This window comes from Onychostruthus taczanowskii, unplaced genomic scaffold, assembly GCF_017590055.1.
Source record: "Onychostruthus taczanowskii isolate IOZ18803 unplaced genomic scaffold, ASM1759005v1 scaffold11, whole genome shotgun sequence".
In the NCBI taxonomy this organism is placed as follows: domain Eukaryota; kingdom Metazoa; phylum Chordata; class Aves; order Passeriformes; family Passeridae; genus Onychostruthus; species Onychostruthus taczanowskii.
Window position 1 is genome coordinate 2,907,569 of NW_024497629.1, and position 25,390 is coordinate 2,932,958.

The window sequence follows — 25,390 nt, forward strand, 5'->3', positions numbered from 1 at the left end:
GTTTCCTGAATTTATGAAAAATTGACAGGTTGGAACAGTTCTGAGAAATGCAGCAGTGGGGACTGGTCAGAGATCCAGAAAATATTGCTCAGAGGAGAAATCTGAACAAATGGTGCTGTTAAGGGAAAAGGGAAAAATGACTGAAGACATGAGAACAAATTTCAAATAGTTTGAAGTGTGGCACAAAAAAATCAAGGCAACTATTTGGTCTTGTTTAAATTTCATGGATCAACTGTGGCAGTAAAGATTCAAGATAGATATTAAGGGAAAATTTCTGTGGATTAGGACAAATGTATTTAAATTAAATTTAAGCATATGCTATGTGTCAAAATACTTGGATAGAATCCCATGACATCTATTTGTAAAAATTCTTTAATTCTTTTCAGAGCATTATACATAAAGATATACATTATAGATTTTATAAATATACAACAGTATGGAAATAATACTTCTGTGGAAAAATAAGAGGTACATAATGTGGCTCTGTGGCTCTCTGTTAGTACTGCTAACCTATAGAGAATGGGGGGACAAACTGCATTGTTAACTGAAACCAGAAGTTTTGATTATGCACAGGTACAGCAATGCCAGGGAAAACAAGTGAGTGGTGCCTTCTTCTGGGATTAGTGATGTCAAATGTGCCAAGTCCAATTTTTCATTGATGCTTTACCTGCTAAAGAGGATTTTCTACATCCTACAATAGTACCTGGCCTGTGAATTGCACAATATCAGAGTGATTTTCTCCTCCTAACTTTTCAGCATTTAAACTCTTTTCCAAAGGATCTTTGATTAAAACTGAAATATCTTTGATGAAATAGCACATTTTGATGGGATTTTTAAAGGGAAAGTGGCTTCAGTAGAACACATTTTTCTAAAGTATTCGACATGAGATATGGTTGAGAATGTTTCTTTAACCAGCTACTATTTCTTGTTCTAAAACAAAATATTTCTGCCTGTAAGGTCCAGGGTCTGCACCTGAAAATATCAGGTTTAGGAACAAAAGTCTATTTCATTGTGGTTTGACTTTCAGATTATATGTATATTAATTGGCTATTACAGCTCTGTGCTTGATAATGTAGATGAACAGGTGATCTGTATGAGTTCTGAGATTATCGAGACAAATTCAAAAGCACTGAGTCATTACCACTGTATTTAGCCAATGTTTTCTAATATAAATTGTTGTGATAATATGTTCTCCAGGAAATATCAACATTTTGCATCCATTTGGTTTGAACATTTTTGAAACGAGGAAGTGTCTTGGCAAAGCGAAATTCTGTTTTTACCATAATCACAGATTATGAAATTGGGGCTCAGCTGCACTATTCAGAGCTGTACCTTCTCAAAGCTCAAGGATAGATTTATTCTCCATAGTAAAATGCTACAGGATATGAAGAAAAATGGGTTATGAATACCAGAAAAAAATCTATACATTTAAATTAACTGTAGTTCTGATTAGTCTCATTACAGACACAGGTATTTTTGGATGTCAGTTTCTGATTTTCTCTGACCCATACAAGCCAGTCATAAGAAAAAGCTAAATAACTAAAAATTTATTAATAATTTTTTTCATCATTTTGCCAGTCCCTCTGCCCTTTGAATTAAGTCTCGTCTTAAAATACGATTTACCTGGATTTGTCATCATTGACTTCTGCAATATAAATTATTCCTCTGGGATTCTTTAAATTCGTCTTAGTGTGACATTTCTACTGTGCACACAATCAGGCAAGAATGTGGTTTAATTTGTTTGCATTCATGTATGTGCACATCTGCCCACTCAGACACAGTTTCAAATTTTACATGGTTAGGAAGAAAAAGGTGCATGAGGGAGGAATCATGTGGAACAAAGACAGGGAAGCACCTAACAGAGTCATGGACAAGGCTTTAGGAGATTATTCCTTTCATAGATATTGCTGTGGTACTTCACAGGAGAAACTTTGATCTGCTGGGAACAGGGGCTGATGTAGAAAACTGGGCTATGCAAACTCTGTAGAATCTGAGCTGAGCCATGAAGTTTGCTTTATAGTTATTGGATTCAAGCAAACAACTTCAGGCCTTCTTGGGGGACAGTTAAATCTAAAAAGACAAAAAAAAATCTTCCCCAACTTACTAACCATCCTATCTAACTGGAAACTTCACCCCCACCTTCTAGACTAGTTGCCATTTTAGAAGTCTGTGCGAACTGTATGTGGCCCAATTTTTGCCATTATACTGGAATGTAGATACAGAAAAGGAAACAGCCAGCTCTGGGACAGGGATCCAGAGATATCCTGATGAAGTCAACCAAAATTTACCAAGATGGCCAGTTTGCTGTTCATACCAAGAACTATGCTAGGAGTAAAAATTTTAGGTATTCTTTCCAAATAATTAAATAATTGAAAAGATCAGCACTTTCCATTATGATTTGGAGTGTTGTCACAAATTGATATTAGTGGATTGATTTCCACAGTCATACCCCACCAGGTAGAAATGCAGTGCATACCTGCAAAAACACAAAAGAGAGGAAGGTTGAATGCCCTTACAAACTCGGTGATGTCACTCATATGTTTCATGCCACTTTTTTCCAAATCCTATATTATTTTTCTTTTTTCTTCTTCTTTTTTTAAATGAGGTTGTCTGGCTATACTTATGCCCTTAAGACCAACGGAGCCTCTGTGAAGCCAAAGAGCTTCAAAAGTTCAAGATGTGGCAAGCAAAGACAGGATGAGATTCAGGAAGGAGATCGGAGTCTGTAGATTGGCAGAGTGCCTGAAAAACTGCTGAGAGAAGCAAAAACAGATAAATCAGGAAAAAAAAATCCCTGATAGTCATTGAAGATTTTGGGGCAACCAGAAATTCAAACTGGTAATAAATTAGTTTTGAAGAAAAGTAGTGCTCTGCAAGGCCACAACAAATAAGTGGTGTGTCTATGAACTTTTGTTCACTTCCCTCTCATAGTCAACTGTTCAGTCACTGAAAGTTTTACAGAAGCTAGCTCTTCTAGTTATTGTCCAAACTTGATCAAACTTTAGCGATTACAAACTCCCTTCTGCTTTGGATATGCTCTTTAATAAGAAAAAAAAATATTTAGGTAGATATTTAGGTAGATTCTTGTATTTAGGTAGAATCTTGTTCCAAACCTGTTTATACATTTCTGTATTAACTTCTGTATTTCTGTATTAACTTCTAAGTATTTAACTTCTAAAAAATCCTATGGCAAAGATAACCACAGTTTAGCTGAGCATTACATTCACTTAATCACCAGCACTCTTGATCTTAAAGGCTCTATCACCTTTTTCAGCCCTCTCCTTTTTTCTCATGTGTGGAAACTACACATACAATTGTCATTGTAGACACCATCTTTAGCTTTTCATAAATCAATATACAACATGTTCAAAGAAGGATTTTCAGGACTGCAGGAAGTATTGACGATATAGGAATATTATGGACAAATGCCTTCACATAAAGATGTTTTCTATTTTGGATAAATTGCTGTAATAACTTTATAAAACTAGTCTGTCTTATTTATTTCTGTGAATATAACAAGTTCAAGAAGTGCTAATTAAATTATTGCAGTCAACAGTGAATTGGTAACAAAAATATCAGTGATATAAATAAGTCGGCAATGAGGATTTTCCTACTTCAGAAGTCAGAATAAATGCTCTCTTGATGGAAGTTGACAAAAATGTTAATGATTAACTGGGGAAGAAGAACTTTGTGTTAGCTAGAATAGGTTCCTATTATAAAAATTAAAAGAAATGTGGTAAAATAGCCTCAGGTATTCTGGGGGGACACAGTTTGCTAAAACATTTTGCGTTACCTGACCTCAGGGAAAGCATTCATTTAGTCAAGGAGAGCTTTGCTGTACACTTTGCCAGACTTCTTGCCTATTGTACACATAAGTAGGTTTCATGACATGCCAATAAAAATTATAGTCAAGACAAAAGCAATAGCTTTAGCATTCCATGGTACAATTCACTATATAAATGGATATAACAAGTCCCACAAAGCTTCTGTTGACTTCAGTCATTAGGATTTCTAAGGTCTGATTATTGCTGTGCTGAGAAATTTAAATTTAAATAAAGAAGTATGTAAGAGTATTATTTAATCAGAACAATGAGGAGACACCAAGATTTTTTTTTTTTTAATGGAGGGAATGGATGTAGTGACATGCAGGACTGGAAGTTCATTTTAGAAGTACTGTCTTACTACTGTCAAATATTGCATAAAACTCAACCTAGGCTGGAAAAACTGTGTGCAGTTTCAAATTCCTTACAGACCCACAGCTGCAGGATCAGGCTGATTGCTTTCACGCATTGATTTCCATGCTCAGATTCATTGATTCATCTCTCCAAAGGAGAATGACTTTTCTAAAACTGGTTCTGTTAAACCAACATGAGCAATTGTCAGTTATCAAAACATGTTCCATATAATATTAACATAATATATATTAATATATTTACATCACCAGCTTATTTATAGCTGGATTTTGACCGTGTTTCCTGGAGGGAGGGAGGGAGGGAGGTGCTGTCGGAATGATGGGAGGAAGGAAGGAAGGAAGGAAGGAAGGAAGGAAGGAAGGAAGGAAGGAAATGCTGTCTCTATCAGAAAAAAACAATTTGGAAAAGACTGTACAAATGATCATGGTCTTTGGTCTGTGAAAGGTCCACATATAGAGAGATCTTTGGTTGCAAAACTCTAAAGAAACACATAAATATATGCAGCAGAGCCAACAGTGGGATGGAGGCTCCTTTAAGAATAATATATTCCCTTCTTGTAAAGGTCAGCTTGTCTCTGCTCTTCCCAGCCAGCTCTGGAGAGCTCAAGCTTGGCTTCATGTGTTATCAAAAAAGCTTTCCAGAGCATTTTCCCCATGCAAGGAAAAAAAGCAGCAACAATGCTAACTGAATAATGCTAACTGAAATAAACTGTCACAAGCAATGAAATGCTCATTAACTCTAATTGCCAGTACTTTCACTTTTCATGATATCCATGAAACATAAATCAAGGGAATCAAAAACTTTAACAAACCTACTAAGAAATCCATACATTTTGAAACCCCCTTCCCCCTTCAGACAATGCAAGCAGCACAAAATGAAATCCTTGCTGTGTTTCTGTGTAAAGAAAAAGGCAAGAAACATCTGGCCTCTGCTGACCTCCTCACCTCCATTAAGCACTGGCTCCATAAGAAATGTGTAAGTAGCTCTGTCCTGTATGAGGTGGTGGAAATTGCTAGCTTGGAATACACACAGCACACTTTGTTTTCTGGTTCTGTATCTGGCTTATTCCAGCCTAATGAAATCAGCCAAAAATTGATTTTCTTAACTATATTACATTGTAATCTGCAAGGGAGGTAGGTCAGGTTCTCTTCCATTGCTCAGTCATCTGTTAATCAGTTTTCTTAATAGGAAAGGTGCTTGAGTGGCACTAGTGGAAGAGATGGTAAAATGCATTCCTAGGAAACTGGACCTCTCCCTGCCAGCACTAAAAGCAACTGATAATCTAACAGGCAGAGAGAAACACCTGGTCTAATACTCACAGAACAATCCCAGGGCAGAAATCATTTGGTTTGTTGCTATTTCTTCTTTTGTGGCCCTAAACAATTTTTTTCATCTCTGTCTGCCTGGTTTTTTTCAGGCCCTCACTTCTTCCTCTAATTACTTTTCAAAACCAATAAGCTTTCCCACCTCAGGTTTTGTAGCAACTACCACAGGTAACAGGATCCCAGGTTTTTTTTGGGTTTTTTTTCGTTTTTTTTTTAAGCAATCCAATAAATTTAGAGTAATTAACACCAGCAAAAGATGGTCTGGGTATAAATCTAAATCTGGATTCTGGTCAGATTGAAAAAGACTTTCATGTGACAAATACTCATGAAAAGAAGTAAGATGATGGTCATATAAAATATTTCAAATCATTAGAAAATTATTCAAGGACTCTAAATAATGTCATTTTCATACAGCTTTCACATGTTTTTTACTTTGGACATCTGTTTTATAATTACAGTACAATTGCAAATTTCATTTTGTTAAAAGCATTGGCAGATATTAAAACCCATTTAATAAACAAACCAGCTTACACCTGGGAAGTACTAATGTCCCATTTCAAAAGAAACCTGACACATTTTGAGGAAACCATGAATTTCTCACAATATCTGAATGACTCAGTTCTTCTAGAACAACATACACATTTTCTAAGGAAATTTTTATTCATATTTATGTGAGGGCTACAGTTTATAAGTGTACAGTTTTAGCAGAAGAGGCAGATTTTTCTGGTAGTATGAAGAGCTAGATGCCATCATCCTAACTTGTGTACTTGGAGGGCATCTATCTTACAGAACCACAGAATGATTTGTGCTGGAAGGGCCCTTAAAGATCATCCAGTACCAAGCTGCTGCCATGGGCAGGACAGCTTCCACTAGACCAGGTTGATCCTGAGACCATTTTTCTCTAGAGAACTTAAATTGTTTTAGTAGGTCAAATTTAGTTGCTTAAATTGGGTGAGTGAAGAAATCATTCCATGCTTTTCTGGTTACTACATGTGTCCATGCTAGATGTGTTCAGCCACCCAGAGTGCTAAGCTTTATGTACTAAAAAGGGAGGTAAAATCCCATGCTAAGCTTTATGTACTAAAAAGGGAGGTAAAATCCCATGCCCAAAAAGCCTACAGTCAAAACAGAGGAGAGAGAGACTTGATGGAAAGGAGAGAGAAGTATGGAGGATGCCATGAATTCAAATAACTGGTTAGGTGTGGGGCTGGAAATACAATCACAGCTAGAAAGTCTTAGTCCAGTCACAGGGTCTGCAGACCACACTTCCATTAACAGCTTAAGCACAGTGCTAGACACAAAAGGGAGAGAGCACACCAATGGCAGTGAAAAACCTAGAATGAGACCCTCTACCTTGGCACTCCCAGAGATGGGATCAGCCTGGGAATAAGACAGAGAAGCACACATCCTTGACTGACTGCACAATCCAAGCTGTCATCCTGTTATGAACACGAAAATGTTTCATTTTTTAAACTTTGGGTTCTGATATTTTATGGTAAACTAAGATTCCAATTTATCATATGCAAAAATACATAACAAGGCTTATTTATATTGTTAATAACTCCTAAGCAGCATACTTTTTCATTTTCCTGCAGAAAAGCTACTTGCTTTATAAAGTAAAAAACCAAAAAATACAAATCTTCTGCTCAGGATTGTCTAGAAGCAATCTGCATTCAGTGATTGGATTATGTACTAACAGCATTACTTATCCCCATCTGAGAGGTACCCTACAGGGAAAAGCTCCAGAGAAAGACACTGCATTAAGGGAAGATTTGGAAGTCTGATTGCACTCTGTTTCCGTCTCTCTGCAGGGCTGGCTGTCAGTGGCATTCAGAGCCGTGCAGCAGAAGAGGAAAAACAACTCTTTCTTCAGCATTGTGAGTCATGGGTGATTGAAAGCATCTTTACCCCAGTTCAAGGTCTGACCAGGGGATGTGATCCAGAGTTCACTGAGAATTTGCTTTGTCTTCATACAAATTCAGCTATGGCCTGCACCTTTTAGTGGGAAACTGATTATTTTACAGTATCATGAAACTAAAGTAATAAAGTGTGTAAATCTTACAGGGAAGGTGCAGTTCATAACCATAAACATTCTCTCAAGCAGTGAATCTGGATCCAGATGGTATACAATATTAAACCAGAGTGTCTGGATCCAGATGGTATACAATATTCAACTAGTGATATCTCTCTAAGCACACTTTAAAATAATTAATATTACCATGGATTTCCTCCAGACTTCTTCCTTATCATGAATATAGATCAGTATGTTCCCTTTGGAGGGGAAAATTGCAAAGTTTTCTATATTAACTGCTAACATATTTATTTTCATCATCCAGTGATCTAGTAGGTCATGGCTTGAATTCTAAGGGTGGGAGACAGGCAGATTTCAACAGTTTGACACTGAATAGCTTCATGGAATAGTTTCTCAAACGTGGGATAGTTTCACCAAATGTCTCCAGAATTTCTGTGGCAGTGTTGTGAGTCTCTGGAAGAACCACCTACAGCCAAAAATTACAGAATTTAAATTAACTTATGAATGTGTAGACAAATTTTGTGTGTAAACACACAAAAATACACAAAAATGCATCTAGTCACACCTGAGTTTCAATTTATTCAAAACTACAGCTTGGAATAGAAGAAAATCACAATCCCAAGCTAGAAAGATTTTGATTCTCCTGACAATACTTTTTAAATTTTTGTTTGTTTGTTTGAATATAGGGTTAAAAATTGGAAAACAGCCGATTATCAGAATTCAATCTAATTTTCCACCAAAATGTTTAATCCACATGGACAGGAAATAGCTCCATTGCTTGCAAAAGGTAGGAGCAATTTAAAAATCTTCAGTCTTTTTATACCACATATCACAGAGAAGCAGCTGGATGGAAAAACTAGAAGACAAAGAATGCAAATACATCTACAAATTAAAACCAATGCGTTTTTGTCAACACAAATTATTGCTCATAAAGCAGGGAGATTGGTGTCTATTTTAACATTTGAGGGTCAGGATGTTCAGAAGTATCATATAATTCAATCTCAGTAAAGGAAATGCAGTAACTGAATATCTGCCCTTTGGATTTCACATGCATAATTTGTTTATTATTTTCCTTCATGTGAAATGAAATTAGTATGGAACACTTTTTGCCCTTTGTGTATGAAAAACTGTGTAGTGCTTTCCACTGTTGAGCACTGGTACTTGAATAGTTTATATTCAAGTGTTTTAATGCTTAAAAGGCTCTATCACCCTAAGGGACATCTGAATAAGATTTTGTTTTGCTCAATCAGTATCTTCCTATATTTACAAACAGATTAAGGTCTTAGTGGTCACAAGTCACAATTACCACATCTGTGCCTTTTTTTTTTCCATTAATATGTTTTCAAGTTTTTCTGTCAGTCAAGACTAGAACAATATAATTTAGAAAGATTCAAATATGACATATTTTTAAATAACTTGGCACCACTGTTTACCATATTATACAATGTATTAAATTTTGATTTTAATTTTTTTAAAAATTGAGTTTTATTGTTAACTATGCCATTTACTTGGTTTTGAATCTGGAAAATTCATTTTATCTTAATTTTCTCTTACTATTGAGTCCTGAGTAAAGATTGCTGAATGTCCCCAAGAGCTTCTACTGTCACTGTCATCAGAGCAACAATAAAAACACCACAATATAAAAATACCTCCAAAAAGCTGAAGTGAGAATTTATCTATTGTACTTAGACAACTGATAGAAATTTTCTTTGTCTCTGCAGTCTTACAACTTTGCAAACTACCCTAGAATGTGTTTCAAAGGAAAACAAACAAAACAAAATAAAACAAAACAAAACAAAACAAAACCACCTCATACAGATTACAATATGAGAAGGTAATATTACTAAAATGTTAGGTATCTACAGAAAAGGAAATTATAGTCTTTCTGATTGATGCAGCCTTTCACAGGGTCATCTAAAGATTTCAAAACAATGAAGACAAGTGCCAGAATATTTTGAATTAATCTTAATGGTGTTAGCAGTGATAGAAAATTATCTTGTTTCCAAAGTCAGAAATAAATTCAACCAGCTGAAAAGTCATTTGCTTTTTCATATTTTCATTTTTTCCATGTACCTACTCCTTGTCCTTCACCTTGTTATGTCTCACTGATGAATATAAACCTAAAAAAAAAAAAAATCTGCATTTTTTATTCACATACTTTGTTTCTTTTAAGGTACCCATTCTTCACAGACTGAGATAAGGAAGTTGAAGACTATACTTCACACTAACAGATAGTATGTTTTGATACTGGTTTATCATGACCTGCATTTCTTTAAGAGCACCTCCAAACTTTTCATAGTTTTGGTATCAACTCCAAACTCCAGACTTCCATTTTACTCTCTTGCTGTTCTGTTATCAAATATAGACCTTGAATGAGCTTGAGGAAGGAATACTGCATTTTGATGTTTGTGCTGGAAACCTGTAACAGAGTATGGCATAAATGCATCTCACCTTGCTGCATGCAAAAAAATTGGAATTTGTCTGGTCACATGGTGGAGAAAGGGCCATGATGTGTCTCTGCACACCTCCCCAGCTATGGGAGAGCCACTGAGCATGGGGTGGCAGAAGGAGGCCCTGGTCATTGGTTGAGACTGAGAGCTGTGCCCTGGGTGTGATGGCCCCTGAGAGGGAACAGAACCAAAAGCCAAACGGGAACACGCCGGGAGCAGCTCGGCATGCCCGTGGATGTCCCAGCCAGCACATGTCCGTTCACCTGCCTTCCAGACTCTGCTGTGAATTTTCTAGGCCAAACGGAAGAGTCAGAGTCCCAGACTGTACCACATAAAAAATGGAAGGCACTGAGGAGCCCTTAGGGGCTTTCTGTTATTGCAATTGACATGAATGCCCTGGTGTTGGTTGCAGCCACTGACTGGATGAATGCTAACAGACTTGCATATTTCTTTTTCAAGCTCATGGCAGTAAATGGGAGAAAGGGACATTTTTGCTTGCTTGCCAGCTCCTCAGGGAAGCACAGAGATCATCACAATATGCAAGAGATCAGCACCATTCATTACTGCTGGATAATGCCTGCCAATGATTCATCCACTATGCCTAAGCTTCAAAATCCCATAGGTCAATCCTGCAGCACTATCATTGAACAGCTCCCATTATCCAACCCATTATGGTGTGCCACAGTTTGGCATAAATAGAACCCCCTAGTGTTTGGTCCAGCCAGATAAAATCTTCATATCCTCTCCTGTTCTTTTTGTAATTTAGGGCTGGGTTTTTTGGTGTTTTTTATATACACAGCTCGGTATAGGTCACTGATTACTGAAAAATGTAAGTTCACATTTCTTGGAAGTTTAACGTTGAAATTAACATAGTCTAACAACTATCTCTCATTATCAAAGTCACTTGCAGGAGATATAACAGCAAATTTTTCCCTCTGGTTTCCCATTAGTGTGCTCCTATAATGCAATGTAACAAATGCAGAAAAGTTTACCTTCATGTAGCCTTTTTTCTTTTTTTTTTTTTAAAGCCTGAAAGTTTTATCCTTCCAATTCAGATTGTCAGCTGAATTCATTCAGTGATGATCAGAGCATGAGTGACATTATGTGCCTATTAGTGATGTCCTGCGCTTCTCTTATCCATCCATTCCTTAGATGACATTCATTGGTGTAATTACACCAGAGACTGGAATGGCATGGATATATTTTAGCTAAGGATCCACCCTACTGAATATACTTGAAGATTGGCATTTTCAGTTAATATATTATTTCAAAGAATACAGGGCACATTTTCTTAAACTGGCATTGAAAATTCTCTTAAATAATAGGACTCTTAGTGTAACATTGACTTATGCTGGAAAAAGACTGATTTAATCAAACTATATCTAAGTCCTACCCGTCTTGCATCTCATTATGCTTTAGAATATATTTTTGTATTCCCCATACTCTGCCCCTTCTTAGGATTCAGGTAGAAAATAACGAGCTTTAGCAGGAGGTAGGGGTTTAAACCTCTTCTGATCTTGAAGAGGTAGAAACAGAACAAATGAGCCCCTCTGATGTGAGCTGTGATCTGTGGGGGTACAAGCAGAGCTCTGGGCAAGGGATTGCTTCTATACCCTCGGTTTGAGGAACGTGATACACGCAGGAGCACCCACTCTTTCCACATTTGTTTGCCTGATTTTGATGAGACACACAATGAAACGGCACAGCCAAGGAAAGACAGAAAGCTTTGCCCATGGCAGTTTTGCACCTAAGCCAGCTGTAGCAAATTATATCCTATCAGACAGCAGAAAGGCAGCAGCAAATGCCATGAGCTAAAGATGTCAGCACAGACCATTCAGAGCTTGAACTGAAGCCCACTGCAGACTTTAACATGTCAGCAAAAGGCTTTGGAATTCCCTGATGAACACAGAACCTGCGTAAGGATTTGTCCTTCAACTGGCTCCCTTCTTTTCCCAGCTGACAACAGCCTAAGAGGAGAAGTACACTCTCAGAAAAACAGTGTCAGGTGCCACAGCTACCTCCAACTCTGAAAGGATATAATATAACAAAGCACTTTATAAACACAACATTTCAACACCTCTTTTGCCCAAATCTGTCCCGCTGTAGGGGGTCTTGCCATTTTTAGATTCATCCTGGCCATAACCCATAGCCAGTTTTTAGACAAAAAATTTCAGGCCTTCAAACAGCTCCTTAGTGAGCATCACTTTGGCACACACAGATTCACAGCATTTTAGAATTTGGTTTCACAAAACTCTGTCATGATACAATGCCTGTTTAGCAAAGTTTTTGAAACATTATGTGATCATTATGCATTTTTTGCAAGTAGAGAAAAACCAAGAAACACATCACCCAAGATGGTGAAGTTCTGGTAAAGTTTCTTCAGTTGAAACGTGAGTTGGCAAATGAGTAAAGACAATTTTAGACACTTTTAATCTGGAAAAAGATTATGTCAATTTGACTCCATCTATGCCATGTTGAAAGAGGACTAAGCTGTTACATTCCCTTGCACTTTGCCAAGGACTAACTTTGAGATCTATGAGAGCTACCACAGCTCAGCTGGCTACCCATAACCTGCTGAGCTGGAGTAATATATCTGTAGTTTGAGCCTTCATCTGCCTTGTGCTGAGAATCTTGAGGATGAGGATAGTTAGATGGACCTAGGCATTAACTAAATTTCTTAGAAAGATAAAACATGCAGCTCAACAGCAGCTGGGTAGTAAGCAAGAAGGCTTTGTAATGGCAAGGGATAATCTGGCTGAGACAGTGCCAAAAATACAGCAATATGGTAAATGCATGAAAAATGACAGGAAAAAGAAGCAAAGACTGGGAAACTGCTGAGACAAATACAATTAAAATAAATATCCTGCACTGAATTGAACTAATTGATGAAAATGTCTCTTGTGGCAACTCTTCTGGAGGAAAAAACTACCTAATTTTTCACATAGGAAAAACATCTAGAATCCAGTCTTTTTCAGAGTTCATGGTCCTGTATTTAACCTTCCATTTGGGTAGCTTAGAAATTCGTATTTCCAGCTAACATTCTGGACTTTTATCTTTGCAGTCCATGCTCTTTGACAAATGTGATATAAATAACATTAAATTCCCTCCTGGCCATAGATCCCTTCTTTACAAGCACTGGACCTGGCTACTGGCACCAACGCCCTTGGAAAGCAGGCACTTTACCTCTGAACACAGTGAGGTCTGATCTTTCCAGCAGTTATAAGCAGGCTTAATGCCCTGTGTGCTCTTAATTTTTAGCAGACAGATTTTCCACCTACCCATGCTTCACCTTTTGAGTGCTGATGTTTCCTGCAGTGCAGCTGCCAGATGCAAACCCATGGGCAGTTTTGTGTGAGTTGTAGACTAACAATTCCTTGTACCAGTGTGCTGAATATGCAAAGCATTTTGACACCCTCCAGGATGAAAGGTGCAATGTGATATGATTATCATGACTGTACTATCAATCCCTGCTGAAAGTGTCAGAAGGATTCTTCATTATCTTGTTACTAGGGTTTGCTATTTTAATTATCCTCTTAGCTTCACTTTCTTCCTTTATATCTCTTTGCTCTTGATACGTCTGGCCTTGTAAAGGGCTTTTTGCTACAGGGAGAAGGTGAAGGAGCAGGGAATCCCTATGACCAGTGCTACATGCAGGGTTACCTGGTCTAAAGACAGTAATCCCTTCAAGGGCAGGACTGGGCAAAGGCAGGGAAGGGTAGGGAAGGACAGGGAAGACAAGGCAGGGCAAGGGAAAACGTTACGTCAGCAAAGCCTGTGGAAGGAAATCAAACATCTCTGAACTCTGTTACCCCTTTCTTCAGAGAAATACAAACAGTGTCCTGCTCTAGTTCTTTCTCTTTCCTTCACTCTGCTTTTGCCCTGCCAATCATGACTGTTTCAGGTAAATATATTAAACTTTGTTTGCAAATTCTCTGGTTTCAGATTATTGAGCCTTCCGGCTAGATTCCCAAGGGCAGGATGAGGTGCCTGCTTGGAGTTATTAGGCAGGAAGCTTTTCCTTCATTTTAGCACATCTTTTTATGTATAGTAATAAGAAAGCAAGAAGATAGGGAAAAAAAAATTGTTACTTGGAAATGGAACCATGAAAATAAAGCTCTTGAATGTCTACTAAAAATCATAGCTTTGATAATGTCTTCTAACTTAAGATATAACTTATGGTATCATTCATCTTTCACTTTTTATTTCTTCAAATAAGTGCTTAAAAATAATGGTTTTCACTATCCAAAGGAAGCAGGAAACCCAGCTGAGTACTTAATTTTAGCCTTCACTTGCAAAAGAATATCATAAAGACAATGACAATGTGCACAGGTAGCAAATGGGTGTAAAGTTAAATTTCTCAGGTGCATGGTAAAAAAAAAATTTGTAGGCCAGATTCACCAAGTGAAATTCATTTGCCTTGACAATGGTACCAGAGTTAGTGGCATAATTCTACATTGTCAGTAAAGTGAAATAGGCACCTCCAGGAGACAATTGTTTTCATCCATAGACAGATACCTGTGACAGGTCACATGGACTGCCCTTTGGAGGTACTTATTTCTCTCATTAACTATGGAGGGACTCTACAGCAACAGTTTGAAGTTTGACTATTCCATTATAGATGCCTTAAATCAGAGAAGATTCATCTCACTGAAAATGACCTTCCAATATGAAATTCAGGTATCTAACTGATCTCTTAAAAAGCTCTAGAAGCTACAGAAAACTCTATTTAACACCAATCCATGCTCAGAAAAAGAAAAAAATAAAAAGGTAAAATACATTATATGAGTTTAAAATAGAAAGTAAGAATCCAAGAGAAAGAAAATTATAACATTAAATAGGAAATATTAGGCTAGAAAGTAGCAAAAAGCTAACCTCAGCCAATACAAAGTCACCTTTGAATAGTCACAGACAGTTAATGCTGCAGGGAATGAGTTCCACAGTCTGAAAATGTCACTTTATGCATCGTTAAAAGCACCTGTCTTCAACATAAAAATAAACAAACAAATGGAAAAACACTATGTGTATTGTAGCAAAAATGAACAGGGCATTGGGCTTTTCTTTTTTCAGTATTGCAAATGCATGTTTAAAACATTTAACTATTAAGAGAAACTGAATACTGATTTCCCTTCTTTGTCTTGAAATCTTCCACTAAACAAAATTCACTATCACTGATCAAAAAATAGCCAGTGTCACCTAAAATGTAACATCCTCTGTAGCAACCATTAAATTTGACTTTATCATAAGAAAAAATAAATTACAGCAAATTTCCAGTCATGACCTCTAAGGAGATTTTGGAATAGACTTTAAAAATCTTTGGCTTTGTCAATGGAGCCTTTCAAGTGCTAGAATTGAGATCAGCATTACCTGTGAGGAAAAGCTAAGAAATCTGGGTTTATCTGTTTTGGAGAAAAGGAGGTTGAGGTGCAACCTCATTGTCCTCTTACTGCTTCCTGAGATGGGAAAGCAGAGAGGGAGGTGCTGAGCTCTTCTCCCTGATATCCTGACACAGGACATGCAGGAACGGTTCAAAGCTGCACCAGGGGAGTTTTAGACTGGACATTAGGAAGCATTTCTTTACTAACAGGGTGGTCAAACACTGGAAGTGGCTTTTTGGAGCAGTGGTCAATGCCACAGGCCTGTCAGTGCTTAAGAGGCATGAGGAAAATGCCCTTAATGTGCTTTAACTTTTGGTCAGCCCTGACATGGTTAGGCAGTTGAATTAGGTGGCTGTTCTGGGTACCTTCCAACTGAAAGATGCTTTCCTATTCAATTCTATTCTAAAATCCAAGGAGTAGAGTTTGCAAAATGTGCTTGGGGAGTTGTTCCTGCAACAAGAGAGTCATGGGACCAAAGGAGAGAGAGCAGGAGGAAACCCAACTGAAGGTGTCCAGTTCTAACAAAGTGATAGGAAGCAGTGAATACAGCAGGCAGCCCCAGTGGTTATTCAACACCTGCATGGTTAGGATATCCCCCTGGGAAGAGGGTGAAGAGGGTTTCAATCCACTGGTTCGCCTACAGACCAAATATTCTTGTCCCTTGTACAATGAACAATGTGTGAGCCGAGAAATGAAGGCTGTTCTGCTTGTCATGATCATGGCATGTCTGAGCATCCAGGATAAGCACCAAGCTACCTACTGGCAGAAAAAAGGGGACTGAGATACTAAGATCCTAACTGCTCTTGTCTGAGTCATTCTGGTGGAGACAGACATCAACATTTTAAGATCTGAAAGGGATACCTGAACATCAAGTCCTGCCGGTATTCAGTGGAACTGTACTGCTGTGCACCACAGCAAAAAAAAAAGCAACAAGTTCAGATGTTTTCCAGAGATCTTTCCTAAACCTCCTTAAGGGTCAAACACCCTTTTACCTCCTTGGATGTATCAGGGCTCAAGCCCTGATACAAGAGCTCAGCTCTATAAGATACTTCTTAAGGCCACTATTTTTAATGCAACTTGAATTTAGATACAAGTTGCATCTACATGGTTGTAAAGTCAAAATGCCTTCATGGAAATGCCTTCTTAAGAAGAACCGTAACTTTCATTTGGTGTGCAGGTACAGGTAGACTTTTCTTGATGACTTCAACAGGAATTTAGGCTCCAGGTTTTCAACTTGCATGACCTAAAAGTCAGTATCATCAATCACTTGATTTCTCAGTTTACCCCATTATTGTTCAAACAGTTTTATTTATCTATTTCCTGCTTCCACTTAATAATATATGTAATGTCTTTTGAAATTAGTTTTTGAAAAACATAAAACAAGGAGTAAAAACAGGACCTCCTATTGCCTCTCCAAGTAATCAAAAGCTGAATCTAAATAGTTCTGTGGCAACAGGCTGAGAAAAGTGTATTTTCAATTACTTTTTTTTTCCATGTATAAACTGCACATCCAAATCACATTTCATGAGTAAGTAAACAATTTAATTTAGTTTTGGTTTGTTGTTTTGCTTTTTGGGTGTTTTGTTGGTTTGTTGGTTTGGGTTTTTTTCAGGGGTGTGGTTTTCTATTTTCTTTTTGTGTAGGAAACAATCAAGAAATGAGAAATAATCAAATGCACCCAGCATCAGCAAACTTCATTACACTCTGAGCAATTGCAAGATGGGGAAAATAGCAGATCATTATGTCTGATGAGCATAATTACACTTTTTTGAAAAAGGGGGGAAATCTAGGTTTATCACTACACCTGTTTGGTTTTTCTTATAGACACCTTTAAATTCTGCTGAACATGCAGCAGCAGAAAAATTATTCCTTCTTGCAGTTTGATGGCCTCCAGTAATGCTTAAGAAAAATTGTTTTCCATTCCACTGAACTGTAAAATAAACAAAACAAACCCTTCACTAAATGCTCTAAAGGCCAAAGGGTCTCAATGAATGAACTTCAAATGGCTGCTTTGCTCATCATAGGAAAAATCCATTATGTGATTGTGTTTAGAAATAGTCTAGCATATTTTGGGTGCAATAGCATTTTAAAATAATAAGGCTTGGAAATAAATAATAAACTGGTAGAAAGTAAGTTGCTCCCTAAATCTAAATACAAATGTATTTCAATGTCATTTTTCTATACACAGAGAAATGCATGGAACTAAATCAGTTCTATCATTTATAGTGAACGTTATGTTTTCCTGTACTTTTCAGCTTACTTTCATTCCTTTCATGAAAGAGAGTCTCATGACCTTTTCAGTATTAGCCTCAAGACATAGCTGAGCTGTTCTTTTCATATAGAAATCCAAGACCTCAGCTGGCTAGCATGAAAGCTAACTTTGCCGACAAATCTCTAAGAAAACATGTGATAATGTTCATCTGGTTTTGGGGGATATTTTTTCTTTTAACTGAGACTATCAATGCACCTAAATTTAACAGCTTCCTGTAGTTTTTTAGGTCCCTATGAGACCAAGTATTAATTAACATTCTGTCCTGAGTGTTAAAAGCTAATAAAAGTTAGGATATACAGCAGAATCACACGACTTCTGGTAACAGACTCTCTTTTCACTGCATCTCTTAGAAAATGTACTGCTGATGTTTTAGGGTACCTAACCTCTTATTCATCACTAGAAAATAAAAAATCCTGTGGTATCTGTTCTGTTGTAAGCTCCACTAGGAGATGATTTCCAACCTCTCAGCTGGATTTCCAAGAGTTTCACTGTGAAGTTTACTTTTTGTAAGGGATTTCTTTATAACAGACAAACAATTGGGACAGAGATTTTCCTTAGAAAAGAAATATTCCCCAGTTTTGTCAAGGAAATTTCTTCTACTGGTGTATTCAAAGCCCTCAGGATTATCTATTATCAATATCAGTAGGAAATTAAATACAGAAGACATGCTTGAAAATTCAGGGACAAACTTCACATAAGACTTTTCAAAAGGGCTTTGGAACAGTATCCAAGACATTTGCAGAAGCTCTTTAAAACCTACCCTTGTACCCACCTTCATCTGCAGACATTGAGATCGAAAATCCCTCTGATTTTCATCAGAGCTTCTGTCTCAGCCACTTAATTGCTTAAACAGGTACAGCTACTGGAATAGCCTGTTTGCAGCCCTCCAGGTGTAGCTGCCACCTGAGCACTCCCACTGCAGCTCTGGGTAAGAGCAGAAGCCACAGAGGTTTGTAGCTGTGGTAGGATGAGGTATTCAGGGTTGTACATATCCTTTACCATTGTCTTAGTTAAGGTGTTTAGGGCATGGGTTGAACTTGATGGTCTCTTCCAACCTAGTCATTCTGTGATTCTGTGTGATTCTCTATTTAAATAAAACCAGCAGGGTGGAAAGGATTTGATCTGTAAGATGCATCCTGGAGAGGAAGGCAGACCAGTGCATATTTCCCTTGCCCTTTGGAAAAAGTATCTATGACACAAGTTTCAGGGAACATTACCCAACCACAGACCTTATTGGGAGCCTCTATTAATGGCACTGGACCTTCCACCAATCACACCCTGCCCATTATGACGTTTGTCTAACAGATACTCTGAATAGGTTCCTCAGAAAATTACCATGAAAACCTCTTGGTTGAAGAAGTGTCAGATTAACTGTAATTGGACTGGGTGTTCCTGCAGTGCAGTATATTCTATACCCCACCGGGTTCAGAAAACACAAGGTGTCATTCGTTCATTGTAGCTCAGAAAGTGATAGCCAAGGAACTGGACAGGGAGGATAATAAAGGATGACACAACACCATTAGAAAATCATTTCATCTAGTATAAGACCAAGAACTATGTGACACAGAAGTGGTCAGATGTGGAGGACAATTCAAAATACAAAGGGAAAGTGTTCCTGAACAGTTATCCAAGTAAGACTTGGCTGAAGAAGCCCATCTCACACAGATTGGCATTACCAGCAAAGTGAAAAAGAATTTATTTAGTGTCTAAACCTACCTGAGTTACACTTGGAAACTGCTGAGCTGATATTATCAGGATATGAATTAGACTGCTTCCAGCCCTATGCCATGCTATTGCATTTGGACATAGGGGTATAAGGAAATGTGAAAAACTCCTGCAAAGCAGACAAGTGAAAAATTCAATATGTGTTTACATGATTTCAAGAAAGGAAATGAAATCTTGAAATCAGAGAACAAAGTGAAATAAACTGACTGGAGTGGACTTACAATGAAATTAAATTCAATGGAAAGAAGTAAAAGACAATTCTGAAATGAAGATATTGTAATCAAATGTAATGAGATCACATGCAGTTCTACAGTGCTACCCTTTTGCATGGCTTTTGTAATTGAAAAATCCCTGGATTCTAGACTTTTTGGTTTTCTCAAGACTAACCTTAAATGTAAGCCTAAACCTAAGCAAAGCAGTAAAAGCTGCTCAGGTGGCAGCTACACCTGGAGGGCTGCAAACAGGCTATTCCAGTAGCTGTACCTGTTTAAGCAATTAAAAAGCACCATTTGCTGAGGTGCCAAGCACATGGATGGTGCAAAGCAGAAAGCTGTGGAGGCAGCAATGTTGGGGTGGTGCTGGGCTCCCCTTGCCATGCCTTTTGTAGTTGCAGTTTCCCTGGAGCTCTGGGCTTTGTGGTTTTCTCAGCCCTCACCCTAAGCATAACCAAAACACTGAGCAGAGAAGTAAAAAACAGCATTTGGCTGAGGCTGGTGCCAAGCAGAAAGGGGTGGAGGGAGGCATGTTGGGACAGTGGGGTGTTCTTCTAAATGAAATGGACAGAAACTTTCCAAAATGACACTCACTGAAATCTCAAAATCAGGGAAAGTCACGCAAAGAGACAAGAGAAGAAATTGACAAAATTAAATACCAAAAAAAAAAAAAAAAAAAAAAAAAAAAAAAAAAAAAAAAAAAATTAAAAATTAAGAAAAAAAGAAAAAAAAAAAAAAAAAAAAAAAAGAGAGAAAATTCTGAAGCAAAGTGAAAACAATAAAATGGCATGGGATGAGATGAAGTTCAGGGAAATGGACCAAACCTTGCCAAACTGATCCTCTTTGCAATTGCAAGATTTCATTTCCTTTAATGAAATGAAGTAGCTGAAGTGAGTGTCATCAAATGAATTGTCAATAATGTCAAAGCCACACACACATCCTATCCTTGCAGTCTTTTCTGTACCAGTAGCACTATTCAAACAGCTTTTGAACTTGCAATACAATCTTCCCAACAGTCAAGGAAATAAAGCCACACCCAATAATGTTGTTCTTAACTTATCAAAGGAATTTCTATTTCGTACTAGCAGATATTAAATTTTTGTATCACTCAAAGTAAACTTCTGCTAATTCTAGAAAGCTCAGTTTCTGAAGGGAGGAGAACAGAAGCAAAAGCCTCAGACTTTTCTCTCTGGCATAGAAGTATTTCTACAAATATATTTAGCTGCTATATATAATACTTAGAATTGCTACCAACTCTGAAAACACTGATAGTTCCCACAGAAATAACATGTCTGTCATATTTTTCTCTTGGGTTATGGTGCCATTTGCCAACTAGGGGAGACCTTTAAAAAGAAAAGAGGTATTCAAGATTTTTCTTTCAGTACTCCCACAGAAGTCAAGACCTGAGCAGCTTCTTAAATGCTGACAGAAGGCAGTATAGGACCAGCTAACACTTCAGCACTTTTTTAATACACTTTTGACCTACAAGCTTGATGTGGAACCCAGAATAGGATTTATACCCACTCAGTACCAATTCAGTAATAGGGATATTAAAAGTAAAACCTTCCCAACAGTTCCACAACAAACTTCACATCTAAACCGTCTAGACACATTCAGACAATATTCAACGTCCTGATGGACTATGGATTCATTATTAAAATTAAAGAGGCAAGTCTTATATGGCCTACAGCTCTATCAGTACAGTAACCTGTGACAGGATATAGGGAGGATATAGGATATAGGTTGATAGATTTCTATTATCCATTCTATCCAGACTTGAGGAAAGGGTTGAAACAGTTATGACTTTGCCCAAGGTTATTTTCCTGTGTCTACACCATCTCAGATTATAAGAGAAACCGTCAGTGGAGCTGCAGTATCCAGCCTTGAGACTTAAGCACTATGTGTTTTAAAAGTATAAATAAAAGTGCCTTCTAATAAGAAAATCTGAAAGTCTCTACAAAATACATATGAGCATATGAATTTTCACACGTTCAAATAAATGATGCAAAATGAGGAAATATCTACAAAAATAATCAGGAAATCAGTTTGCAATCTTACACTTAAGCAGTTTTGTGACTTGAGTCAAAATATTTAGAAAACGCAAAGGAATATTTCTGTATGAAGTATATAAGGTTTGTTTGTTTCCTACAAGAAAAGGAAAAGCCTTTACCATAAGCTTAATAGTATGTTAAGACCAAAGTAATAGCCATTATCTTCTCAAAACTTAAAAAAATGATTAATATTATTTTACCAGTCCTACTGGGAGAAAAAAAAAATCCAGTTAAATCAGAATCAAGCTTCTATGTAGAAAGCTGGAAGAAAAGTGGTTCTAATACTTAATAGGTAGTTTTTGTTGGGCATATTGCATCCCTGGTCAGTTTTGCATTTATGGCTCAGTACTAGTGAAATATTTTATTTTCACATCTTAAAAGATCATTTCAGGGCTGAACAAACACAGCAGATTCAGCAGCAGCTGGAATACAACTACTACTGTTCACCCTTTGGAAAGTTTATGAAAGAGCTGACATGGTTCTGAAATATTAAAAGGACTTCTGAAACTCAGAGAGAAAACAGCAATATAAAATCAAGGGTCTGGTCTGGCTGAGTGGATAAAGTGCCATCTTTTGATACTGGGGACCTAAATCTTTCAAGTCAATATGTGGTATAGAATGGCTTTTATGGTCATTGGCAAGTGGCTGTGAATTCATATCAACAAAAGTAACATAATTCAGACCAAGAGAGAGGAAGAAATCAAAGTGTAACAAGGCTTGTGTAGTAAAAAGGCACAGGCACTCGCTTGGAAACAGCCTTGAACAGTAACACCTGACCCAAATGCTCTGGCTCCTGGGAGAGTTCAGATCACAATTTGCATTGGGACATTTCAGCTCCCCTTAACTCTATACATCTTACACATTTTACACTTTACTGGGTTCCATATTTTCTATGACTTCACCACCGTGGCACCAGAATACTTCAGATTTTGACGCACTTATTTTTTTAACCCTGTGGAGTAAAGAATACTGGGCAGAGACTTTACTTACATTTACACAGACAACTTGCGCCCAGAACAGCAAGAATGTTTAAGCATGCTGGCACTAAAGAAGGAAAATCATTAGTCCATAAAGTTTGAATTTCAGCGTAGTAACTCTGGCAGTCCTTGGGAAGCAGGCCAGCATCCCAGATCCACCTCAGGGCATGCCAGCTCATCTCATGTATGTGTTCCAGGCTCAGCCCTAAGAGAAGGCAACTTGATTCAGGCTCAGGTAAAAATCACAAAACAAAATCTCTGTCCCCTCAAGCCCTCACCTCCCTCAGGCACATCTTTAAACATCTCTCCAAATTGTCATTGCAAGAACTTGTACAATGCCTGGGCAATATCATACCTGATACCTTTGGGCGCCTTTATCATTTATCCGGGAAAAAAAGGGCTGGTTGCTCCAACAGTTCAACAGTTATTTCCATGTGAAATGGAAGAAGGGAAGTGCTATTTAAAATTACTTTCAGTCTTCCCACCTGCTACAACTGAACAGCTGCCAGGCAAAAAAACCCTCTCAGAACTGGATTTTTCCGTGTTTCTAAATTAATATAATGCCACACAAAATGCAAATCTGATCCGAGTCATCCCACACTAAGTTTATATCTTAATGACATATCCCAGAACACACCTATGTTGTCCTATATTATAAGAATTCTTTTTCATCACAGTGTGAAAGATCCTCTGGTCCACTTACAAATAATATTATTTCTTTTTCCTTCTTATTTTAGGGGAGGTAGATTTAATAATTTTTTTTTTTTTACTTTACTTTTATATAATGAAAATTTCTTTTGAATATCAGAGAATACCTTTTATGGACTGAGTTCAGTTCTGTGACACACCAAATATCATAGTGGGCAAAAATCATTTTCATCAGACCCAGCAAAAAAATCTCCCTACTGTAAAAGTTACTGTTTGTGGTCATTTAAAAAAAAAAAAAAAAGAAGAAGGAAAAGTAATATCCCTCTTTTACAGAAATTTAAAAAAAATATTAGTGTTGTATAGAATGATCTTTTCTTCCACCTAATTTTCCAAACCTTTTATAAATCTAACTATAGTTAGGGTACTACAAAAACTCCAGACAATGAATTCCAGAGTGAAATATGCTGTGTTAGAAAAGTGCTTCCTTACTTTTACCTTAAGCTAGCAGCATGATAATTTCTTCAATTGGCCCTCAGTTCTTCAAACATTGTTAATAGAAAACATTGCAGTCCATCTACTTTTTTATTTGATATGCTCTATAATTTTGTCCCTCAGTCATTTTTTTCTCCCTGAAGACCCACAATTCTAGCCTAATTGCTCTTCACACAAAAACTTCATATCTAATCCTTGCTACCTTTGTCTGTTTCAACAGTTTCTCTTTTTGAAAAAGGGAGGACAGAACTTCATACAGTATTCAGGACACGAGTTGATCCTCATTTTCTATAGAAGAAAAGTTATGTCAACTATTCTGTTATTGATGCTTTCTTTGTTGTTCCTATGATCTTCAGCTTTCATTGAGAACCACTTGGCACTCAGCTAACCATAATAATTCTAAATGTCTTTCCAAAGTATTTATACCTCATTTATGATCCCATGGCTGTGCAAAAATAATTAGGATTATGCTTTGTTGCGTCTATTACTTTTCACTTATCAGCACCGAATTTTTTCTCCCACTTTATCTCTGACCACTCAAAATCACAAGTTCAGTTCATCCTTTTGTTGTCAGTGTTAGTGTCTGTCACTTTGAACAATTCTGTAGTATCAGCAGACTTTGTCACCTCGTTAAGCTCTTGCTTTTCCAAATAATTTGTAACTGTGATGAAAAGTGCAGATCTTATGAAGCTTCCCTCTTCATCTGTACTGCAATTTCTTTGCATTGTGAAAGTTGTTTAACTATCCCTACACTATACTCCCCATCTTTTCACCTAGCATTGGCCTTTTCTCCAGAAATAGAGTTGATCTTGGATGCAGTTGACAAGAAATTCACACAGGATTCCTCAGATGCAATGGAGGTGAATGGAATTGTTTTTACTTCAGAGAAAAACTACTTTTCTGACCTCCCAGAAAGCAGAAGCAGAGCAGCAAAGTGAACTCACATCTTCCATCTGCTCCTGCCTCCTTTTTGTAACACTGCTGTTGAACATGGTCAGGATACACTCGTGCTGGGGTCAGAGATGCACCACCAATATTTCCCTGAGAAAGGGAGCAGGAACGCAGACCTCAGAACAGCCTCCAGTTTCACCAGTCACTGCTCAACTTCTTGGCTATCCATTTCCATGTTTCTCCACAGGCTTCCAGTATACCAGAAAACCTTTGTTAATCTCCACTGCATGTTCTTAAATTTCTATGCAATTTCTATTTAAACTATTTTTCTTTTTCTAATCTGAATTACATACACAGAAAAGAGATATAGTAGCTGAATTCATGTTTTCTAGCTTTATAGGACAGCTATTGTTCCTTTTTCTCTGGTATAAACTTCCTCCTTCATTACTGCCTCTGCTTGCATTTTCTACAAGGAAAATACTTAGTTTAACAAGCCAAATAAATTGTCTTGCAAATTTGGATGAGCCCATCCAAAATCAGAAAGAAAGACTTGTACATAAAGAACCCCTAATGTTTAGTAAATCAGCACTTTCCTTCATTGTATATTTTCAATTCCTAATCAAAAGGAGCATTTTACCTAGGTGAATCAAAGCTTTTCTATACCTACTCCTGTTCTTCTTTATGGCTACACCATTTCAGCAATTCCTATTTTCTCTAGACATGCTGAGGTTATGAAGAGACATTAAA